Below are 10,830 nucleotides of genomic sequence, written 5' to 3' on the forward strand. Positions count from 1 at the left end.
GTGAACCAATTCTCTGCCTGTTGTCAGTGCAGGGGCCAAGTCTGCAAGATGCTAAAATGATCCTTGTAGGTTGAAGGCATAACAGGGGAAGAGGCCATCAGCGTTGAGGAACTCATCAAAATCCTCCCAGGTTGGTTTCTAGCCCAACAGGAGCATGCCTCCTACCTTCCAAGACCAAGTTCCCAGGTCTCTCTGCCTAATTTCTGGAATTGGGGGGGGGTCTAAACTTCTCTGGATATCCCCAATCTCCTTGTCCTGGGTAGGATACTTGGGTAGGATGCCTAGGCTCTAGCCACAGTCAAGTTGGCTCCATTGCCTTAGGGCTGTCCTGTGCTTTACTTTCCAGATGGAGGAAGTTTGTCCTCTGTCTTTTCCTAAGATCTCCATCTAAAGAGCCAAAGAATTTCTTTTTGTTCAGTCTTCATAGTTTTGTTTTCTTTCTTTCTTTTCAGATGAGAAAAGAAGTGGTCATTTCACTCAACTGGCTGAAATTCTCTCTGAGAAGTCTTTCTGGATTGGCTAAAAGATGAAGCTCAGCTCTAGCCAGATAAAGTTGCCAAAAGCAGAACATAAGTGAGGAGCACCCAGCCTCCAGTGTGGGCAGCCTATGCCACCAGGAGCATCTAGGATACAACTTTGTTTGCCTCATTGCTCCTGTGCTCACAAGCAGTCTATCCTGGCCTGTCCTATTTATCCTGTGTCATCTCAGCCAGGATTCCTATGTCCTTTGAGGCAGAAGTGCCATCTCATGTGTAATAAAGATTTTGCTTATAACAGTAATAGTGGTGGTGGTAGATGTACTGGCCAGGGCTAGAGGGATGGGGCTGAATGAGAGAGGGTGATGCTCGCTCCCTCTAACAAAGACCAATGCTTCAGAAGTAAACTTACAACATAAGGTGTGTGGGGGGGAACCCTTAGGCTAGAACCCCAGCTGCTGGGCTACAGTGGTGATGGGTGAAGAAGGTGACTCCTCCCACCTCTTTCTGCCATGGTGAGGTTACTAAGAACTTCTCCATGATTGGGTAGATTCTAACTTAGAGCAAGGAGCCCACACTTCCAGCCTAGGAAGCACCATCTCCAAGACCAGGAGAGAGTGGCTGCTCCATGAAGTCTATGCAGGCGGCTGCCGAATGGCCCTGCCTCTTTCATAAAAGGGTCTTTACTCAGAAATGACTTTCTGGGCCAAACAGGCCATAGAAAGAGCACTATCTCACAAGCCCAATCCTCTCTGTCTACACTCAGTGGAAATAGAAGGGAATGATTATTACCAGCAAGAGGTACTCAGGTTAGATAGCAGGTAGAATTCTCAGCAATGACAAGACCTGGGAAAGAATGTGAGGAACATGGAGAAAGTCACAGCTTCTGGACTGTGCGCTTGACACCAGTTTCCCCCAGAACACACTGTATCCAACATGCTTCCCCGAAAGATAGGTCCCTTTCCACCTTCTAGAGAGCCTACTGTGGACAATGTCAGCAGGGACCAGACTGACAGCACCTTTTAAGCTCTCACTCATCCTCCAGGAAGTTCTCTTCAGTGTAACCACAATCCCTCCATGAAACTACAGTTTGAATACTAAAATTTCTCAAAATAAAGACGCTTATAATACATATAGCACAATTCTAATAGAACAAAAGGGAAAGTATGTCTCCTTACCAAAGCTGAGGTAGTAGAGCACCTACCTAGCAATCAAACCCCAGAACTGTATAAAACAAAAACAAACACACAAAAAACTCCTTTCTGTCCCTGTCCCTAGTCTCCTCTCCCAAGAGACAAACACTCCCCTACTCCCCTTCATTCCTGAGTTCTTCCTAGAGGGCTCTGTACACATATAAACAATACGAACAGGGGCTGGGAAGGTGGCTCAGTGGTAGTGCTTGCCTTGCATGCATGAGGCCCTGGGTTCGATTCCTCAGCACCACATAAGCAAAAAGAAAAAAAGCCGGAAGTGGCATTATGGCTCAAATGGTAGAGCGCTAGCCTTGAGCTGAAGAGCTGAGGGACAGCACCAGGCCCAGAGTTCAGGCCACACGACCGGACCCCCCCCCAAAAAAAAACAAAAACAATATGAACATACTCCCTCCTTCTATTTCAACTAGGATGAAGCACTTTAGCCCCCTAGTCCAAGACTTCTAGCCTGAGGGCAAGCTGCCCCTTATTAAGAAGGCAGATTAGCAACTAGACACTATTTCAAAACAAAAGGCTCACATTAATTAAGAGTGACCTGGCCAGCACCAGAGGCTACCACCTATAACCCCAGCTACTCAGAAGGCTGAGATCTGAAGGTCTCAGTTTCCTAAGCAGGAAAGGCCATAGGACTCTTAAATCCAATCAAACAGCAAAAAGCCAGAAATGGAGCTGTCACTCAAGTGATAAAACACTAGCATTGAGTGATAGAGCTAAGGGACAGCACCCAGGCCTAGCACATATGACCTGGCCTTGCCAAATTCTTCATTTTACAGGGGAAACAAAGGCTACAGAGGGTAAGGACTAAGTCCAGGTCCTCAGTATTGTGGAAGCCTGTTAGGAAAATGATTTTATCTCTCTTATTTGCCCAGAAGTTCCCTGGTTACCCACCCTACTGTAAGGACAGGGACTCGGAGGGCTACTAGAGTTGTGGGTGCTACTGGGAGGAGCCTGTTCATTCATCACAACTTAAGCCCAGGCTCACTGAAACAGTGAGATTCCATTCCTTCACTTCAGGGTATAGTCTCGCCTACCCTGACTTTGCCAGGACCCACTGTGACCCCTTGGTGGGTCCCTGGAGAGGCAGGGTGAATAAAGACAGGATCTGGTTTGGGGTCAGTCAGCATGGAGAAAGCTGTCCACTCCTCCCCCTGCTTTTGTTTGCATGCAGAACGGAAGCATCAATCTTCATGGCCCCCTTACCCTCTGAGTGTGGGAGTGTCTGGGCAAGAGTGGCAGCCAGTCACTGGACCAACTCTCACCTCTGTTAGTAGCCTCCTGCTTACAAGGGAGGCTCCAGAGGAAGGAGCTGGGGCAGGCAAGAGGAGGTGGAGAGAAGGGGCCCTCAAAGCACAGTATAAGGGCCACCACAGGCAGCGACAGAGGATGAACTACCTTTTGGAAACAGAAAGACGCAGACCCAGACAGGAGCAGAAGGGGTAGGGAGAGGGGAGGTAAGGAAGGGTCCCTCCCTGGACAGGCATGCCAGGACTGGGGTGGGAAGCACTAGGAACTAGGCGGCCACTTTGGAATGTGCTCTCAGAGTCCCACTGAGTCTATGCAGATGAGGCTTGTCTGTATGCAAATGAGCCTGTCTGTATGCAGATGAGGAGAGAGGGCATTCTCTTCTCAGGGTTACCATAGAGCCCACCCCCTCCTGTTCCCTCCAGCTGCAGGGTAGCCTGGGAAGAGGCCAGGACTGGGGGGGAGTGGAAACCCTCAATGGAAGATTAGACTTCAGGATGGACTAACCAAAGAAAAATGACCACTTTGGGAAAATAAACTGTATATGGGATAGGGAATATGGAGATACTGTTGGGAAAGGCCAGTCCAAAACAAAACAAAATAACAAAACAAACAAACAAACAAAAAACAATGGGAGTGTGCCCCAAAAAAATCTCAGACTCAGGAAAAAGCCTCAAAGCTTTGGCGCTGATCCCAACTGGAGGATGGCAGGGAGCCCCAACCCTCCTGGGCCCCCCACATATCACCATTCACGTGCTGGCACCAGGAAACAGACACAATGGCAAGTCTGAGGAGGCTGGAGAAGAGGGAAGGGAAGAAACCTCATTGAGCAGCCCATTTCTCTTCAGGCCTCAAAGAAGGCCTCTTTTTACAGTGCCATTTGGATCTGAGTGATGAGAAGCATTTTGCAAACAAGGCCTGGGGAGGCTGAGACTCCTCTAGGCCACACAGCTTGCAAGTGGCAGGGGCCTGGCCTGTCTGACTCTATGGAAGGCAACTTCAGCGAAGAACTTTCCTACTGCTTCTGGGCAAGCTAACTGAGCCAGGGGAGCTGACGGGTTGAAGGGCTGTCCCTGGGGCAGGCCTGGTAGAGCCCACAGGGAAATCAGGTGGAGCCAAAAATTGTCATTGGGAGGCTGGGTTAGCAGAAACCAAGGGGGGACACCAGGGCTGGGAAGGAAGCCAGGAATAATCTAGTAGGGGAAACTGAGCCCTAGAGAGGCTGGGAAAACTGCTTCTTCACTTAGCTGATCCAAATCCAAGCCTGGCCTGAACTCAGGCCCTGGGCCCCCAGCCCAAGGCCCCTTCCTAGGAACACAGAGGGTAAGGATGGGAGGGGGCTTTGACAACAGCTTCCCGTCTTCCTCCGGTGGCCCTCAGCCCCCCACATTCACTGGTGCAGCCAAGGCCTTTGTGGGGAGGCCGTGGGGAAGAGAGGCCCCTTGTTGGTCCATTCATCATGCCGAAGGCTTGGCCCATGCCAGCCCCCGGCCGGCTGGACATTCCTTCCTGGGGGTGCCAGCTAGCCCCCACTGGCCCTGCTGCCACAGCCTGCTCCCCAGCTCTGTCATTTCCTGGAGCCTCAGGGCTTTGGCCCCAGTCCCGGCTGGAGGATGGTGGGGAGCCCCAACCCTCTGTGCCCCCCACACCTCACCATTCATGCGCTGGCACCAGAGCCGTGGGAACGCTGGACGGCAGCTGGGCATCGATGCCCAGCTCTGCCCACCCCCAGCCCCACCGACCTTGGAGGGGGAAGAAGAACAGGCTGGCCCCCAAAAAAAGCCCCTCCAGGATGGGGCCCTAGAAACCCTCAGCACTAATTATGAATCTGGGGACAAACAAGGTATTTGCAAGTCAATTAGTGACAGAACTTTCCCAGGAAAGAGCTTCATCCATGCTCAGCCTCAGACAGGGCCACATGCTGGGTCATCTTGTCCCTCCCCCTGCCTCTGTCCTGCTAGCAGCTAGCTCCAGGGATAGAGACTGGATGATGTTTTGCAAGCCAATAAGTGGCCTAGGGCTCCTGGGCCTCGAGTGGACATGAGGACTGGGAGGACAAGGCTTTGCTAAGGTCAGTGGGAGATCGAAAGAGGTCTGCCACCAGGAGGCGTCTCATCAGGGCTATGGCCTCGGTTCCACCTGCAGAACTCCATGGATCCTGGAAGGAGATGCCAACGAGGCAACTGGTCCAGACAGAGTGGGTGGGTTGACAAGAACATAGAAATCATTGTGAAAGGGTCAGGAAGAATGGTTCCAGAGAACTCTGAGAAACCAAGACAAGAGAAGACCAAGGGAGAAGACAAAAAAATCTTCAGGTATCCTGGCAACTGTGCCAAGGCCAGGGCTCTAAGGATCCCAGCTCCACCTGTGGAGAAACTTCCAGGTCGATCACCACAGCCACCTGAGGCCACTCCCTTAGACAAGGAAAACAGAACACAGGGTCTTGCTTCTCTCAAGCAGAGCCCCTTCTCTTTCTGTGAGAGGAGAGGACCCCTTAATTGGGGGAAGAAAGGGAGGGAAAGGGGTTGGGCAGGGCAAAAGCCCTAGAGCCAGCCCTGCCATCTGAGGGAGATTAAAAGATTATAATTAAAACGCATTTGAGGGGCTCAGAGCAGGTGGGTTGGGGCTGGTGCTAAAGATCTAATTGCTGCCTTTAGCCAGAGTTTTCACTGTGGTCTGCCTTTGGGGCTATAATGAGTAGTTTTTGTTTTCAGGGGAGGTGAGTGAGAAGAGGCCGGGAGGGTTGACAATTGAAGTGAGGCCATGAGGAGGAGTATTTCTCTTCATGTAGAGCACCCCAGTTCACATATTCTGGCCACCCCCCCATCCAAGAAGAGAAATCAAGATGAAGATCCAAGCCTAATGGATTTATGGGAGACCTGAGAAGAAGAATTTAGGGGCCAGGAATGCCTAAAGATGGTGTTTAGATTCCCACAGAGAGGGGATATTGAGACAGGGGATTGTTAGGTAGGGGGACAAAGGGGTGTCCTTGGAATAATTATAACTGCCAGCATTAATTAAACGTGCTCAGTGACAGCATTGTGCTAAGCCTTTATCAGTTTATTTAACCCTCACACCCAGTAATGACTCAGTGGGAGATACCAAAAGACCAGAAGTGGAGCTGTGGCTCAAGTAACAGAGCAAAAATATTCAGGGGCAGTGCCCAGACCCCAAGTTTAAGCCTCAGAGTGCAAGCACGCATGCACACGCGTGCACGCGCGCGCGCACACACACACACACACACACACACACACACAGAGCCACCCCTCTGCTAAATGGCTGAATTCTAAGTCCATTTACATGACCCTCCGAATCTTCCTCTCCCCTCCAATCCCTAGGCTCCCTGAGAACTGGGGGTCAGTGAGTTATCTGGCCATCCTGGCAGAGAGGATGTTCACCAACTGTTCAGGATGCAAATGAATGGCTTGGTAAAACCTGTGAATTTACTTCTATAAATAAAGGGCCTGAGGCAGAGTTCTGAGAGGATGAATAAGAAACCAGGAACATGGGCTGTCTCTAAGATAGAAACTAAGTGGAGACCCAGGTAGGAGGGAGACTATTATGTAGTATATTTGCCTGTGCCTTGAAAGTTTTGTTCCACGTGAAAAGATTATCCGTTCAGAAATAAATGTATTTACTTATTTTGGTCCTGGGGATGAGCCTCATAACCTTGAGCAAACTGAGCAAAATATTCTACCACTGAGTTGTAACCCCAGCCCCAAATTCAATTTAAAGTATTAACTAAAGCCTAGCTCATGCCTATAATCCTAGCTACTCAGGTGGCTGAAATCTGAGGGTCATGGTTTGAAGCCAGCCCTGGCAGGAGAGACCATGAGACTCTTATCTACAAACCACCAGAAAATCAAAAGTGAAGCTGTGGCTCAAAATGGTAGAGCACTAGCCTTGCCCAGGACCAGCACAAAAATAAACAAAATATGAACTATTGTTTAAAAAAAAAAACGAGGAAGGATAGTATACAACTGCAAAGGCCAGAGTCTACAAGAACCGCAGAGACCCCACATTTGAGAGTAACCAGTGGCATTACACACTCTTCTCTCCTTCTTCTACCCTTTCAGGATCACCATGTTTCAGCTTCCTCTTAGGCCAGCCTAGCTTGGTTGCTGGGCCCCACAATTAGCCCATGTCTCCCAAAGCCCTTCAGAATTAGTCCCTCTCCATCTCCCTCCTCCCCATCTAGTTGGCATAATGGGCAGAACACCTGGATTCCTACCAACTATGTGCACATGGGCAAGAGTCACTGAAGCACCCCTGGGTGCATCTGCTGGGCAAGAGGGGGTACTCTGATGGTCACACCCTACTGTAGCTAGGGGGACACCTGCCTAGAGAACTGGGGGCTACCCCTATGCCTTTTTCTGCTCATGCCAAAGGAAAGCCTATGCCTCAGCTGCTGACCTGCCTCGTACAATTGCCCAGGTCTCATCTCTTCAGTGAACCTTAGATGTCCCCTCTGAGACATGATTGCATCCCTGTCCTTGCTCTACCTGTCTAGCTGACCTAGAACCTTGGCTGCCTCCTCTTTGCTTTTTCATCTGGTAAATGGGGATAGGAATAGTAGTTACTTCCCAGACGTGCTGGGGAATTACATGAGGTAATGTATGTAAAGCACTTGGTGCCACATGGGGCACGAAGCGAGGACTCATAAATGGTAGCTGTTATTATAGTTATTAAATGGGAGGGACCCTGCAAAATGTGCTAGTCCAGGAAAGGGACTTCTTATTATTGCTCTGGCTGGGAATAATGAGGCCCCCTCACACTCCCAGGCCTTTCTGACAAAAGGACACAGCGGCTGGGGATGGGCCCGACAAAGTGAGAAGTGAATGCTGCATTATGGGACACTTAGGGGCTTAGCTCAGGCTAGAGAGTGCTGGGAAGGCCCCTCCAGCTGTGGCTCCAGGTGCTGAACGACCCAGAGGCTAGGAAGATCTGTCCCTTACCCTCACCGAGGCTCCACCAAGAGCCTTCAGACACCAGGCCTTCACTAATTTATACTTAGTGCACTGGGCTCTTTCTGCACCAGCTCATGCCATGACCTCTGACCCAGTGAGGGAGCCTGATATGTCAGATGGTGGTGAATGATCTGGAGGTATAAAAAAAAAAAAGAATTCATGGGGAAAGAAAGGCAGGGACTGTGGTGGTGAGCTACTGCAATTTAAAATGAGATACTTAGGGAAGACTGGATTTTGTTCAACTTTTTTCTTGCAGAAATTTTTATTTACAAAGTAAACAGAATAGTATAAAGAACCTATACTGCCTTCTAGCTTCCACAACTGCCAATCTTGCTTTATTGGCACCCCACCTACTCTCCCCACTTATTTTGAAGCAAATCCCTTTCATGGAGGGTGTAATTTGAATGAAAAGCAAAAGAGGTAAGAGAGCCACTTCTGTGCTTTGTGCCTGTGTTTGGAGGATCAGGCTCCCGTTTCTGCTCTGCCCCTACCTGGGTGTGGAAATTTACAGTAGCTTAACCGTTCAGTTTCTCATCTGTGAAATGGAGCTGTTGGTAGTAGAAAGAATGTTCTGTTCAAGTGGAGCAAGGCCACAAGATCAAAGGCCAAGGTCCTCTCAAACAGGTTTGGCCCCTTCTCTTTGGAGAAGGGAGATAATGTCCCAGGGTACCCAAGATTAGACGCGACTAGGAAGCTGATCCGGGCATGTTTGCCTGAAAATGGAACCCCTGAAAATTCAGCAGGCCACACTGAAGATTTAGGAAGTGAGCCTGAGCCCAGAGTTTGGTTTGTGTGCTGGCTCTCCCTTCACCCCAGCTCCCCATGGATGGCCACTGGATCCTAGACTATTGGAGACAAGGAAAGGGCAGAAGGCCTGAATGGCCAACTGTTCTTAGCCCCCTTTAAAGATCCTCATCACCATCTCCACCTCCCTCCCAGGGTGATAATCACCCTGGGCACTCAAAGAGACCCTTAACTCCCATCCTCTAGGCAGGATAATGGGCCATTCACACTGAGGGGACCCAAACCTCACACCTGGCCCTCTCAGGCAGCTCCTGACCGCCCCATTGTCCCAGGCCTAACTTGCACCCTGGTGTAGTGTTGAGGAAGCTGAGCCCCCAGCTGCAGCACTCCTGGCCCTTCCCCCCACCTCTCCAGTCGCCTGAACTCTGGGCTGATTTGGGGGGCGGTGGGCCTGCCATTCAACCCACACTGGCTCACTTGGAATTTTGCTCCTCTCCAAAGTCCTTATAGAGCGGTGGGAAAATGGGAGGGAATAATTAGGAAAATCATTAGCGTCTCAAGGCCCATCTGAGAGGGATTAAGGGATTAAGAGCCTTCCTACAGATCTCTCCTACTTTAAGGTTGTTGTAGAGGTTTTGTTTTCAGGATTTCTTTTCTTTTTCCCTGGGTTGGGGGAGACTAAAGTCTTGGTGGATCCTCTTTTCAAATGCTGCAGAAAAAAAAAGTCAAGATAGTAACTTGGTCTTGGACTCCATTAGGAGGAAAAGAAAGGGAGAAAAGCAGGTGTGAGGGCAGGCTCCTTTCCCAAGCTCTGTCCCAGGCTGTCCCAGAACACGTCTAGAGAGGAAATGGGGGGCTGAAGAGATGTGAAGTCCTGGTAGGTTGTAAGGGAAAGCCCTAATACTTCCCTCAATACTTCCTCATCCCTGCCTGCAGCTCTCACACACCTCTTCCAGGTCCTACCTGAGGGTAGGCAGGTTCTCCTATACCCATTCAGCTGAGGCAAAGTGGGCCAGAAGGCTCTTTGTCATCCCTTCTGTGGGGTAAGCCTGAGGCTAGATATCAGGGTAACGCCCTAGACAGAAGAGTCACCAGAAGGCAGGCAGCAAAGGGTGTTGCAGCCTGTTGCAGCAAGTGACACATGCAGCCCCTGCTCCTGTATCAGACCACAGTCTGGTGGGGTGTGCTGAGAAATGTACAGTTCATCACCACCCAAGATGAAATGTGGTGACAAGTAAGTGGGGGTGCAGAGGAGATGTGCAGAGAAAACAGAGCCCATCCAGTCTGAAGAGAGCAGGACCAGTTCCCTGGAAGAGATGATTCTAGTACATTTATGAGTCTCCCTTCCCCCTGATACACAGTGGGCGGATACTCAGAGATTGCCAGGTTATTGCTTCAGTCAGATGTATCTTCAAGTCCCCTTCCTACCACAGATTGTCTCACTGATGGTCCATTAGTCCAAGGGGAAAATACCACAGGAAGGACAGTGGGCACATGGAGACTGTGGATGGTTATGGTTGCCAAATGCAGGGGGTTACATCAGGGTGCACACCCATGCTCTTCCTTGCATCTCCTCATACTGAACCCTGCCCTCCTCCCCTGCCACATCTGGGCAGGTGTACACTGTCTCATGCACACACACTGGCCTTCCCTGGTTCCATTTGTGGGGGGGAGGGTCTCTGGAGTATAGGTTGCCCCTCCATTTTTTTTGAAAAGTCCTGCTAATCTACCTCTAAGCCTTCACCTGAAAGAACCTGAGGCTGACAGGAAGACAGAAAAATGGAGGGGGTCTTTCCTAAGATGGAGGCAGTCAGAAACACTGCCCCTCCAACACCTTGCCAGTGGTGCTGGTGATGGATGCTGGCTGCTGCCTCCTGGTGCAGCATTAATAATCACATATATTAATGATCTTAATTAGCAACTGCCAACAAGAAGCCTGGTGCTAATTCCACCAATAATCGAAGCTTGTGGGGTGTGGACAGGAAGGGCGGGAGAACTGATGGGTGGCTTGCAGCTTGGGTAATAAGACCCACACTATGGATAGTGCTGGGTCCAGTGAACTGCAGCCCCCCGCCTGAGGGACTGGAGAGATGGGGATAAGGAAGGACCCTGCCCTCCCTCCCCCCCCCACACCAGGGTTCCTCAATCCGTGCCCCCCCCCACAATGCAATCTCCTCAGTGATGTTGGGA

The sequence above is a fragment of the Dipodomys ordii genome, unplaced genomic scaffold, assembly GCF_000151885.1.
Source record: "Dipodomys ordii isolate 6190 unplaced genomic scaffold, Dord_2.0 Scaffold131, whole genome shotgun sequence".
In the NCBI taxonomy this organism is placed as follows: domain Eukaryota; kingdom Metazoa; phylum Chordata; class Mammalia; order Rodentia; family Heteromyidae; genus Dipodomys; species Dipodomys ordii.